This window comes from Xenopus laevis, chromosome 2S (assembly GCF_017654675.1).
Source record: "Xenopus laevis strain J_2021 chromosome 2S, Xenopus_laevis_v10.1, whole genome shotgun sequence".
NCBI lineage: Eukaryota > Metazoa > Chordata > Amphibia > Anura > Pipidae > Xenopus > Xenopus laevis.
In genome coordinates this window covers 97253201-97267845 of record NC_054374.1, presented here as the reverse complement: position 1 = coordinate 97267845, position 14645 = coordinate 97253201, and the positions used below count along the sequence as shown (strand labels likewise).

The 14645-nt window shown below is 35.5% G+C and overlaps 1 pseudogene; it reads left to right on the top strand.

Annotated features, from left to right (window-relative positions):
• Nucleotides 1-14645, top strand: part of LOC108709679 — a 37843-nt pseudogene that overhangs the window by 2885 nt on the left and 20313 nt on the right.

Below are 14645 nucleotides of genomic sequence, written 5' to 3'. Positions count from 1 at the left end.
CAATTTAGGTTGTAAAAATGAATCCGTTGCCGTGTTATTTAGGTCAATACATTTTTTAATCTTTTAAAATTTAATCATTCAAGTCAATACACAAAGAAAGAAATGATAGCAACTAACATAGTATTTGTAATTGCTGCTCTTTGATAAGTGTTAATTAAAGCATGCTTACTTTGGGGATAAAGTTACAGCTGCTGAGAAGTCAACATTAGAGTAAGTTAGTGACTTATTCATTAAACACTTATTGATTTACTACTGGAAAACATGAAAGCAGGAAAACAAAACATGTTTATTCTTAAAACTTACATTTTTGTAAAACTACAGAAAATAAAATGTTAAGTGCTATTGCTTGTCAGACAATTGTGGCTTGAAAATATGGCAGTTACCTTTTTTAAGGTCACCTGAAAGCAACCGCAATCACACTTGTGGGGTGATTTGTGTGTTAATAATCACAATTCATGTTTTTTTTTTGTTTGGTGATGCACAAAGTAACCGTAAAATTATATGTTTTATTAAATAGTCAATACAATTAAATTTTTTTCTTTTTTTTTGCAATAAGATCCAGCTCTGTAACCAACTAATTCACGAACTAAAGCATCCTATATTTAATAGAGAACCAGGTCATTATCTTGAAGCTTTGGAGTCGGATTCACTGCTGCACAAGGCTTCCAACAGCATGGTTGCAGATCATATGAGAAAATGTGGCTATGAGTACTCTCTTTCTGTTTTCTACCCAGAATGTGGATTGCAAAAAGAAAAGGCGACAAAAGAATATGGTCTATTAAAGAGCCAGTAAAAGAATCTACATTGTCTGATGTGTATTTCTATGCAAATTTACACATAAGGACATATTTAGGGTGAAACTACATTTCTCCACAAAGTACTCTAAAATGCCTTCAATAATGAGTGGGATGCACTGACATGGTATATAAAGACTTAATTTCCATAAGGGATAAAATGACTTAATTTAAGATCAGTCACTAAGATCAACTGTGTATTACCCCACTGAAATTGCAAATTGCACTGAAATTGCAAAAGATTGGGGGCCAAACAGAAGCTAGTTGTCCCAGATGTCAAGAGCTGAATGCTTCCTTCTATCACCTCATATGGGATATTAATATACTGGAAAGAGGTAGTTAAATACATGGTTGATAAGCCATTCCCCAACATATGTAAGTCAGAAATCTGCCTGTTGGGCCTAATGGATGATCTTCTCCCATTGAATAAGAACAGATCATTGGCAAGAGCTCTCCTATATTATGCAAAGAAAATAATTGCAATGAACTGGATGGAAAATACAATGCCTAAGGTGGAACATTGGATCAATTTAGTGAATAAAATTCTTCCCTCCATTAAAGGAACAGTAACACAAAAAAATTAAAGTCTTAAAGTAATGAAAATATATTATGTTGATTTTAAGTATGTACTGATATATATGTCATTAAGTGCACCATATCACTCTCTCTCTTTACCTTTTTCATTTGGTTTAACTGTACATTTTATGTTTATTGAAAATGCAAAAATAACAACTTAAAAAAAAATAATAATGAGTGGGATGCAGGAGTATTTAGCAAAAAAAATCCCATAATGTAGGTGTATTTCTGTAACAAAAACACTTCTTAATTTTTGCCCATAAAATGCATATACAGGTATGGGATCCATTATCTGGAAACCCATTATCCAGAAAGTTTCGATTTACAGAAAGGCCATCTCTCATAGACTCCATTTTATCCAAATAATCAAAATTTTTAAAATGGTTTCCTTTTTCTATGTAATAATAAAACAGTACCTTGTATATGATCTAAACTAAGATATAATTAATCCTAACTGAAAGCAGAACCAGCCCGTTGGGTTTATTTCGTGATTTTCTAGTAGATTTAAGGTATGACAATCCATATTACAGAAAGATCTGTTATCCTGAAAGCCGCAGGCCCTGAGCATTGTGGATAATAGGTCCCATACCTGTATATACTATGCAGTACTAATTCTGAGTGCATGTTGAACAGGCAGATCACTGACCAATTTACGTCACCATTTTTTTACTCAAATTGAGCTATACAGGCTCTTATTCAACCAAACACATAAGGCTGGTGGTTAATTATATATTTGCACAATGACCATGGTGGTCATTGATTGTATTTGTCAACATTCCAGGCAGTTTGCAAATTATTGTTGCTTAGACTCCCTAAACAAGCAGATTATTGCTGGAGAGTTTGGTAACAGACTGTACTCACACTGCTTTATTCCCATGGCACACAAATCATATTCTCTGCTGGCAGTGGAGTACCTGAACTTGACTGTGCAGCTTGTCATATATTTGAATTGAATCTGCCTGACACTGTTGGTGATAGGTGGATCCTTTGTAGTAATTGACAAGCTACATTGCCACGTACAAGCACTACAGCTCCAGCAGAGAATGTGCCCAGTGTACCATGGGTTCAGTGCACCACCATGTTTTTAACTTTTCCAGGCATCCCTAGGCAGCCTTACACTAAATCTGTGCCAGGGGCACCTGGGAAAGGTAAGAAACCTGGTGGGGATGCATTACTTTTCCCTCCTGGATGGTGCTCTGTTTCAGGGAAAAAAATATTGAATTAAAGGGAATATCCACCTTAAAAAAATATTTTTGCCTAATAAAAGAAAACATTCTAAGCAACTTTGCTTGTTCATGTATTGCTAATGAAAGTAGTGTTTGTCCCTTTTTTTCTCTCTCCTGATGGCTCAGACTTTTGAAACAATTTAAGATAAGCCAGCTGATTAGACCTGTCTTTGCTGGGGAACTAAGACTTTATACAACATTGTTTAAAAAGTAACAAGCAAATGTTGCTTTCAGTAGCAAGTGTTTTTACAAATAGCTTTAAAAGCACTGACAATTTTTAAAAGTATATTGGAAAATTGCTTAGAATTATGTTTTATTAGGCATTTTGTTATTGTGGGGTTGACTTGCCTTTTAATAAATTAAAAAAGTCAGCAGGGGTTACCTAAAATATTGCCATCCCCCTTGTGAATCAGGCCTTCCATTAGATGATTTAATTATGACTATCCAAGAATTGGTGTAATGAAAGTTAAACTTGTACTGTTTAAAACATAATAATTATGTTCAATTACAAGAAGACATAACCTTAAAGTACAAATTACTAGTTTATATTATAGTTAAAACATAACTGTATACCCGCCATATTTCTTACTTGCTTTGTACAATAATGCACAATATTATCAGCCAGTACATCATTTTTGTATTTGGTTTTGATTTATTCAGATGTTCACGGTCCATGACTTCTTGCAGCTGCTGAAGATCAACCCAAAATCTCGACTTTACAAATCTCTGGTAACTTCCATCTTACATCACTAGTCAAATGTATTTGTTTGAATTATTTTTTTTGTTAATGGTTTAAAGCTAATAATCATATTTGCTTATTTTCTACTCAGACTTCAAGTGCTCATAATGGGAGTGCAAAAGGTATGAAAGTATAATGTTTAGGCACAGTAATTAGCTGTTTGATGAAAATCTGAGGTTTTATTCATAGTCTGTCATGCAGAATTCTACTTTCTGCTAAATACTGCCTGGAAGTGTTTGTACCATATTTGTGCCATTTTTAGTTCCATTATGGGTCTCTACTAGGTCCTTTGCTTTTCAACTTGTTTATTCATGATCTGGAGGTGGGAATTGAAAGTGTTTTACTGACAATACTAAATTTTGTAGAACTGCAGAAGTTGTCTTATTCCAAGGCATTTTTTAAGGTTAGGAGACTCTTTGTTGTATATTTCCTTTAGTAAAAGTAATATCCCTTGGTGCCTGTTACACAGAAATTATATTCTCATTCTGTTTCAACCAAAACTCAATATAATATTGTTCTTACAGGCTCTCTCTTTCAATTCTTAATGGAGTTAACAGATTATCATCTTCATAGAGAAGGTCGAGATGCTGACACAGACAGTTACAATATCCCCATACAAAGATTCAATAGGTATGCTATTAATCTAATAATAGAATTATTAATTAACCAATCTCATATTCTTTTATTTAGGGATGCACCGAACGTCTGAATCTTTCGTGAAAGATTCAGCCAAATATGAACCGAGGGGTAGGGAAGGGGAAAACATTTTTTACTTCCTTGTTTTCTGACAAAAAGTCATGTGATATCCCTCCCCACCCCTAATTTGCATATGCAAATTAGGATTCAGTTCGGCTGGGCAGAAGGATTCGGCTGAATCCGAATCCTGCTGAAAAAGGCTGAATCCTGGATTCAGTGCATCCCTACTTTTATTGTATCCATACATCATTATAGCTAGGCCTAAAGTTAAAAAGCTGCGAAATATGTTGGCGCTATATAAATACATGTTAACAATAATAATAATGACGTTTTTTTTTTTTATTACACAAGAACTTTATATCTAGGCCTTTCTTTGTGAATTGCTTTTTTTTTTTTTTGTAAACCAGAAAAGACTCTTTCTTAAATTGTTAACAAAAAACACAGAATTCTCAAGAATTCATATTAAGTGGAATGTCCTAAAACTTTTGGCCATATAGTGCAGTTTTAGCTAGTTTTCCTTTAATATTAAAACGGATCTCTTAGCAAAGGTAATCGTCATACTGAATTTATTATTATGTAAATAAAAATGTTTACTAAATCACTAATTAAACTTTTTTTTAGTTGAGAAACTAAAGTTTATTGATGAATAATTTGAAGACATTTATCAAAAGTGCAAAAATCTAAAAGAAAAAAAAAAGTCTATGGAAAGTCAACTCTCAGACTATCGCAGAGGGATGGAAGAATAGTTCAGAACAGAAATGGCTCAGGAGGCAATTAATCCCATTTGGTACCAGAATTGTTTCTTTGGTGTGAAGGGGATTGGTTACACAAAACACTTCAAAATTACTTTTGCTTCTTAGAAACAATAACAAAACCATTTAAATGTTTATAGTCTGCAAAGATCTCTGCTGTGTGCATTATGGATGTACCAATTCCAGGATCCAGGGCAATTTAGTTTTGGAATGAAGTGAAATTGCCTCAATGTTTGCTGCTTAGGCCAGTTGAGCACTAGATAACTGATGGTGATTTTTTTCAGATTTCAGTCTGAACTTCTTTTCTGCAAGGGGTTTTTCAATTTCAGTTGCTTCCTATTGGTGTCTGTTTTTCTGATATGAAATTTTATTTTGTAACCTACTTATGTCTTTCTGAAGCATATCTGGGAGAGGGTAACCAACTCTGTAAACTGTTCTAACTGATACATAAGTTAATAAATTTCTTATCTTGGGTTCTGCTGAGCATTTTTATTAATCACAACTTGGTAAAAACAAGTAAAAGGGATACAATCATTCACTTTTGTACATAGTTCTTTAACTCTTGCAGCCCTAGCTCTCCTGTGGGTCGTGGTGTCCAGCCTGGCTCCAGGGTAGTCTCTTCCTTAAACTGCTGACCTGAACAGGCAGTTCAAACTTCTTATAGACTGATAGTACTTTAGTATGAGACTTTGTACCTTTCCTTGTACCTTAAATCTAGCAGTAAACAGTCGACAGTGCTGACGACCTAACCAGACATAGGACCTGCCTGAATGTTAGGATGGCAAGTAATAAAGGGGCCAAATAAATGTGAATAATGAATACTGGCATAAATCCCTAGAATATCAGAAATCTTTAAGTATCACTTTCAAATAATTAAAAAAAATTGTGCTGTCTTTGTCACTTCTTCAGGCATCCATACTAAGAGGAGAATAAAAATTTAAAAAAGTAGTTTTATATAGCTGCATAGAAAGGATGTGAACAAAATGGAAAATAATGAAAACAATATAAATCTAGCCTTTCAAACTGCTTTATGGTTGATGGGGTAGACTGAATTTTAGAGTGCATAATCAATATAGAACATGTACCTCTGATAAAACAGAATAATTTGGGGGTTTTTTTCTAGCTACAACACTTTAAGGATGTGGAAATTGCAAAAATTAAGCTGAAGGAAACTGAAAAATCTCAGAGAGAGATGTCAGATTTCCGACAGGAATTAGAGAAGATTTACCAAGTGAAATTAGAAGGTCTAGTGTCACGGGAGAAGAATGCTAATGAGAAACTTCAAAGGCAGCAGGAGGTAAATGGAAGTGCTATTTTATCCAGTTACATTGGCACCAAAAGGGAGCAGCACATATCAATGACAGGTACAGTGCAGACCAAAGTTGTAACACGCAAATAGATACACTTAAACCTATGCATTTTCATTAGTATACTTTATCTAAATGTTTTTATTTTAGCAAAGCTGGTGACTACCCATAATTGTGAGTCCACATTTTTTTAATATTACTTTTGAGGTACTGCAAAAGTACAAAACAATTTGATTCATTTAGGGTTGCCTTTATTGCCTAGATATAGGAAATTTTCACCTTTAGAACATAAACATCAACAATTTAAGGCAATGTACATTTTACTGGTACTATGCAATAGTCACTGAATTTTTTTAGCAGGCAATTTCCCCTGAAAAAAATAGTATGGACCAAACGACAGACAATGTCTCTATTTTGCTGCGAAGAAATCCAATATACTGCAGCACACTGCAATTTGTATAATAATCAAAAGTGTACTTTATTGTCTCAAATGTGAGCAGACATGTGAGCAGACATTTTGCTGAGAAACACAGCTGGGTTCATGCAAATGTACATGAATTTTTATTAACAACTTGGTTGGGATTAAAGTACAGAAGTGAACTAGATGTTTGCTGTTCCAGATAGAAGCCAAAGAAATATATTCACAACGGAAAACCTTGTTGAAAGAAATTGAGGCAGTTCATGATAGGGAATCAGATCTTCGCCAGCAGATGGAAGCCTTTGAGCGGTGGGTTCTTCTAATGACAAGTGTTGGCCGAGTTAAACCAAATTTTTTTATTTTTTTAAGCTAATGATGCCAATCAGGATTTTGTATTGACTGACTTCCTCTGAAGTCATAATGTGCAGTTTATACTTCATGACTGTTTTCAGTCTTTCAGAAATACCACAGAAAGCCAAATTCCCCTTCCTCTGACATCAGAATACACAGTTTATAAGAGATGCACACTATTGTGCATCCCCTCTTGTTGCTTTTATCAAGGAGCATCCGTCAAGGAAAGAAAGATTGATGTCACATGAAAATGTAAATAAGCAGTGAAGGAACTTTTTAAACAAAGGAGAATTCAACAGTTAACCAAAAAAAACGTAACGCTCACCCCACGTAGACCCCCCTCCCCCCCCCCAGCCTAGCTGCCCCCGGGGAAATGACCCTAATTTTATACTTACCCCTTGGTGCAGATTCAGCCTGTTTTCAACAACTGCACATGCGCCGAAATGGACGGAATTGCCGAAGACACGAAGACCTGGGAGATGGCTGCGGTGAAGCCTGAATTTGCACTGAGGGGTAAGTATAAAGTATGGGGCATTTCCCCTGGGGCAGCTAGACTGGGGGGGTAGAAGGGAGGGGGGTCTACGTGGGTTGGGGATTACGATTTTTTTGGTAAACTGTTGAATTCTCCTTTGTGTAAAAAGTTCCTTCACCGCTTATTTACATTTTCATGTGACATCAATCTTTCTTTCCTTTACAGATGCTCCTTGATAAAAGCAACAAGCAACAAGAGGGCATGCACAATAGTTTTTTTTTGGTAAAGGAATTCTCCTTTAAAGAGATTGTTCACATTCCAAACACTTTTTCTCAGTTCAGTAGTTTTCAGATCATCATAGTTCATAGTTTCAGTTCATCATAAACAAAGACATTTTTCAGTGGCTTTCCATCTTTTATTTTTTACCGTATTCCCAAAACATAAATTTAAAGTTCGGTGTTCCTGACTGTAATGTTTCAGTCTGGCAACTCAGTGATCCAGGTGCATTCTGAACTGTTACAATTTGCTACATTTAGTTGATACAATTGGTTGATACATTTCCCAGCAGTATCTGTAATATTAGCAACTATTGTATCAATTCTAAGAGCTGCCTTTAATGAAACTCATGGATTCTGCTCAGCAGGGACAAAGCTAACAAATGTATCAAATAAATGTATCAATTTAAAACAGGTAAATTTTCGCGACCGCTCCCACCAGAGCTGCTTTAGAAGGTGAAAAATTATATTTTACCCTTTAATACTAGAAAAATGCTCACAAATAGAAAATAGAAAGTAATCGTAAAAAGTGTTTATTTCTGGTGAACTATCTGAAACCAACTAAACTGAAAAAAGTGTTTAAAGGTGAACAACCCCTTTAAAGGGGTTGTTCACCTTTAAATTAACTTTGAGTATGATGTAGACTAGAGAGTGATATTCTGAGAAAATTTGCAATTGGTTTGCATTTGTTGTCGTCTATGGTTTTTGAGTTATTTAGCTTTTTATTCTGCAGCTCTCCAGTTTGTAGTTCCTGTAATTCGGAGCTTTCTGGATAACTGGTTTCCGGATAATGGATCCCTTATCTGTATATTAATGTTACTATTCGTCAACAATCCCTTCATGCAGATTGTTTTCTTTATTATTTATCCTTTGATATTATTACATTGTTTATCACAGCTACAGATTATGTAATATTGATATTGCTCCAAAACGGCATAACCCATTTACATAAGAGAAGTTGAAAGAAATAATTAAAGACAGGGAAACATTCAGACATAGAAGATTATGTAACACATTATTATAAGATATTTGCAGACATTCCGAATCCTATTTAGTTGCAGATGTTCACTAAGCAGAGTATTAATAATGACATTCCGATGCAAGCACAGGAAGCACATATAACTATTATCCCTAAACTGGCAAAAATTTAGAATGTTTAAATTTTCCATTTGATAAATTCAATTCTAAAAATCCCATAGGAATTACTAGAAGGGGAGGGAATTTTTTTTCGCAGTGAGCTCTAATTTTATATTTTGTTAAAATATTAGACATTTTATCAACTACAAATAAAAACATTAGAAGACTACTTTCCTGAGTTGAATCAATTATGTTAAATATACCTTTTCCAGGAAACTCTTCTACCTGTTAAAAAATAAATTATGTAATTTGGGGTTTGTAACCCAATGCAGTGAAACAGAATTGACTATAAGGGTCAGATTTATTAATGGAGACCTTTTACATAACCTTCATATTCAGATATATTGCTCATCCTTCCTCAAAACATGTAATGATGCAGAAAGAAAAACCGTTTTGAAAGCATTTTAGCTCCTAAAACTGTCATTATATCAGAGCTGCATAGAGATGTTTACAGGCCAGAAGCTGGGCTGAAATAAAGAGTGGGAGTGTCTGTTCATTCTCTCACAGGAAGTGGTCACAGCACTGACTGACAGGCTGAACTCTGGAGCTGTAGCAGCCAAACTCCTCCCCTCCCACCTTCTGTACTGTGTGTTTCCAGCCTGCACATAACTGTCCTGCCTGATCATTCACTTATAACAACATACCTTAAATGCTCAACATAAAGCAAAAAATGTAAAGGTCAGTACAAACTGTATAGTAATGTAATAGTAATATTTTATTTATTTTAATTACAACTAGGGTTGCCACCTTTAATGAAAAAAATAACTGGCCGGTGGGGGCGGGTACAAAAAGGAGGTGGACCATGACACAAAAAGGGGCGGAGCAACATCGCGGCGATGCAAAGAAGACTACAAAAACGGTAAGTTCTGCGCAAATGGGGGCAGGCTGAGGGCTTTTTTTAAAAGGATATTACAAATTACCGGCAACTGCATTGCCAGTAAATTTGTAATACCAGCCCCAGCCTTGGCAGGTGTTTTACCGGCTAGGCCGGTAAAATACCGGCCGGATGGCAACCCTAATTACAACAGTGTGCTCCTGTGTTCCACAGCAAATAGGCATCAGTCACACATGTACCTGCTCAACTGGACATAATCTATAGTCGATAATACATTGTTATACACTGTGCAACTCTCTGCCTCTATTACATTATAAAAGTTATACAAACAGTGTACATTAGTATTTACTGTTATGATATTCCAGAACATCATCTGTAGGTTTGTTTTCCTGCATAATGATATATGATCAGATTCTGGGAGTTGCAAGGGCATAAATGCAGCTGTTCTGGGACAATTTATGACTAGGTGCTGGGAGTTACAAGGGAAAAATGCAGCTGTTGTGGAACAATTTATGATCAGGTGCAGGGAGTTTCTAGGGGAAATGTAGCTGTTGTGGAACAGTTTATGGTCAAGTGCAGTTAGTTGTAAGGAAATAAATGCAGCTCTTCTGGAACAATTTATGATGAAGTGCATGGAGTTCAAGGTAAAATGCATCTGTTCTGGAACAATTTATTATCAGGTGCAGGGAGTTGCAAGGAGAAATGCAGCTGTTGTGGAACAGTTTGGGGCAGATTTATCAAGGGTCAAAGTGAATTTGAGGGAATTTTGGAAGTAAAAAAATTCTAAATTTGAAGTAATTTTTTGGATACTTCGACCATCGAATAGGATACTACGACTTTGAATTAGATTAGAAGTAAAATCGTTTGAATATTCGACCATTCGATAATCAAAGTACTGTCTCTTTAAAAAAACTTTGACTTCAATACTTTGCCAAATTAAACCTGCCGAAGTGCTATGTTAGCCTATGGGGTTTTTGAAGTCGAAGAAAATCGACACTAGTTGCTGATACACATTGCCCCCAGAAAAGAATATATTTTTTTTAGTGGCAGATTATGTTTTATTTATACAGAAGTTTGCTTTTTTTCCCCCGCCAATTATTGCAGGGGCAAGGGAAAGGAACAAGCAGTTAAGGGAGGGGGGAGGAAACTGAACAGGTCAGAGAGGGAGTTAAAGGAACAGGGCAGAGAGGGAGGGAAAGGAGCAGTTCAGGGAAGGGAAAGCAAGCAGTAAGGGTTAACAGATGTCTGCAGGGAAGGACTGAGTGTGATATCACAGATACACCAGCACTTCTCCCTCACTGGCTGCTGCTGTGCAGAGAGAGCCAGTGGCTGCAGAGACAGGAAAGTTCTGGACAGGAAATTGCAAAGGGGGAGGGCTGAGCACAGTTTTCAAGCTAATACAGACGTTTTTGATCCAAAAGGTATTAAAATAAAAAATATTTAATCTGTTTTACATTGTTTGAGGCATTGTGAAAATATATGTTATATGTCCCCTTTAGGGCAGAGACAAACGTAGCGATTCAGGGAGATCTAATCTCCCCGAACTGCCTTCCCAGCTCCCAAGTCACCTGAAGTTGCCTCACAAGGAGTGCCATCCCGCTGGCGATTTAGATTCTAGCCTGCAGGAAAGGCAGTTCGGGAAGATTAGCTGAATCTCCACGTGTGTCTCTGCCCTTAATTATTAATTATTTTTTAATTAATTTATTTTTTAACTCTCAAATTCGAATTGTGAATTATCCAAACTCCAAAACTCGAGTTTTAATTCGAATTTGAATTTTGAGATTTATCATACTCTCGCCCTTTAAGAACTCGAATTCGACTAATCGGCACCTAAAAACTGTCAACTTACTGTATAAGTCAATGGAAGAGATCCAGGGATCAATTTGGTGATATTTGTAGCCTGACATTCTAGTTTTTTTTTCGGATAAAAAACTTGAATCAAGTTATTGAAATTCGAATCAAGTTTTTATAATTTGAATCAAATTGTAGTTGAGTTTTCGGGTTGTTTAAAATTTGTTTGAGTTTTAAAAATTCGATTTTATCAATACATTTCGACTAGTCGAATTTTGAATTTATAGGAGTTTAGGGGAGTTTAAAAAAACTCACATGAATTTGAAATTCGACCCTTGATAAATGTGCCTCTATGTGTCAGAAGTAGATTAGAATGATATCTTTGAAGAGAGAACTATAAACTTAACTAATGTCTATAACATATTTTGACATTGTGAAAACCATGAAGGTTTAAATGTTAAAAGCTCAGAACATTTTTGGAATAAAATTCAGAAAATTCAAGTGAAAATGTGCAAACGCCAATTTGTAATTGGTTGAGTTATATTTTTCTATGATTGCCCCAATCATAGAATAATTGGAACCTTTACCAAAATGTACACTTAGGGGCCCATTTACTTAGCTCGAGTGAAGGAATAGAATAAAAAAAACTTTGAATTTCGAATGTTTTTTTTGGCTACTTCGAACATCGAATGGGCTACTTCGACCTTTGACTAAAACTTCGACTTTGATTCGAACGATTCTAACTAAAAAACGTTCGAATATTTGACCATTCGATAGTCGAAGTACTGTCTCTTTAAAAAAACTTCGACCCCCTAGTTCGCCACCTAGAACCTACCGAAGTCGATGTTAGCCTATGGGGAAGGTCCCCATAGGCTTTGCTATCTTTTTTTGGTTGAAGAAAAATCGTTCGATCGATGGATTAAAATCCTTCGAATCGAATGATTCGAAGGATTTAATCGTTCGATCGAATGATTTTTCGTTCGATCGAACGAATTGCGGTAAATCCTTCGACTACGATATTCGAAGTCGAACGATTTCAATTCGGCAGTCGAATATCGAGGGTTAATTAACCCTCGATATACGACCATAAGTAAATTTGCACCTATTTGCATGGTCAGTTCTTTGCAGATTGATATAATATCATATAGAAAACATCTTCAAATGCTGATTTTTGTCTCTCTCTCTGTAGGTTGAGCGGTGTGCTGAAATGAAGGCCCAGCTTTTAAAAGGTGAGGATTCAGCAAAAAAATGTAACACATAGGTAAACACCTTGAATTTCAGCTTCGACAAGCACAGCTCGGTTTGCATTTTCTTTTTAATCCTGTTTTGAAAGCAATACACGGACACACATTTTTAGAGTAGAAATATATAAATATATACAGTTTCTAAATTTTCCTAGGCAAAAACAAATCATAAAATGCATTGTGAGGAAGCTGGCAGGAACATTTAGCACTTTAGCTGGATTAAATGAATTTATTACTATGTTGTACAGCAATCATCCTCTAAACACAGCTTTATTACTCCCTTGAGATGAACTGACTGCAAAAGGACTTCTCATATTCCATTAGTGATGCAGACTAGGAAATGAAATTGAAGTCCCAGAACAGCTGAAGGAACAAAGCTTAAAAACAAGTCCTCTCATAGTTGCGTTTTGAATTTTATCATAGTTATAAGTGGCCTTTAAAATATGCATTTTACATGAAATTTAAATAGAGCTGCAATTAGAAGCCATTTTTTCTGTCCTTTTCTGTACTTCAGTTTATTTTTCTTGAAATAATATAGTAGAAGCCAGACCTGCATAGTTGTTAATGAGCGACTTTGTTTCGAAAGTCAAAAGCACCATGGTAGGAAATAAAATTAGATACTCAGATACTTATTACAAATAACTTTAAAACCAGTGGAAACTTGTAATTATTGTATAATTGATATTGTAAAGCAGCTGAGAATTACAGTTGCTTTCATTAGGCAACATTTTGGGTGGTGAGTTGCCTTTAAATAAGTATGTTGGGCCTGGTATGTATTTTTAATAAATGTCTTTGTTACATATAAAGCAAGTTTAATCAGTACCAGCTGTTTCCACTTTAATTTGTATCTACTTTGCACCTTTCTGTGTTTTGGACAGCTTTAGAAAATTAAGTTTATCGTAACCCAAAGCCATCCCTGGTTGATCGATCTGTGCTGGACTTTACTACAGATTGTGCCTCCTGATATTTATGTCACTAAATCTGTTCTCAAAAGCCATTGTACATATGACACCTTTGTTGAAGCAGGTGGCAGATCAAATCTAATGTATTGCCATGCTACAAGGACTTGCAGCAGCTCCCCAGATTCTGATTTTGAGTTTGTAGCAAATACCAAGGCCCAAATCAAAGAATTTGAAAAGGAAGCAGAATACTTAGGGGGGAATTCACAAAAGTGTCGGTAAAATAAGTAACCCAGAAGTGGCGGTCGACAAATTTGTAAAATGTCGTACGAACGGCAAATTCACAAAGGCAGATATTACCATCTCTGAATGTCTCGTAAGTCCAACAATTTTCTAAAATGTCGTATATATTTTCATCATACAAACGACATTTACCAAGACTTTTCAAAAGACAATTTGACCGACATTTTCATTTTGGAGAGCCTAAAGTGTCTAAAAAATTGGCTGTAAAAAAATAAGTTTACGAGTAATTCAGAAAAATGTCGGGAAAAGTGGCGCCGAAAAAACCACGCCCACTTTTAACGACACTAATTCAAAAGTGTCGTACGTGTCGGAAAATTGCCGGAGAAATGCTCTGTGAATTTGTCGGCTGTTGCTACGACACTTTCTACGACATTTTAAAGACATTTTTTCGTTCCCGACACTTTTGTGAATTCCCCCCTTAGAGGAAGCCTACCGTACCTACCTCTGGCTACTGTTATTATGAGTATTGTTCAGAGTAGCCATTTGAGTACTGTTCCAAAAAATAAGAAGATCTGTTAAAATCTTGTCAGGTGTTCCTCAGCAGAAGGTTGCCATTTTAGAAAATTATATTTTATATATATATATATATATATATATATATATATATATATATATATATATATATATATATATAGTCTTATGAAGGATCAGCACACACTGTTCTGTAGTGAAGTAATAGTGTTTATTTTCAAACAAAACACATTTTTATCCGACGTTTCGGTCCCACCTGGGGACCTTTTTCAAGGACCGAAACGTCGGATAAAAAAGTGTTTTGTTTGAAAATAAACACTATCTGGTACTTTGGGACTGCATATATATATTCACATAAA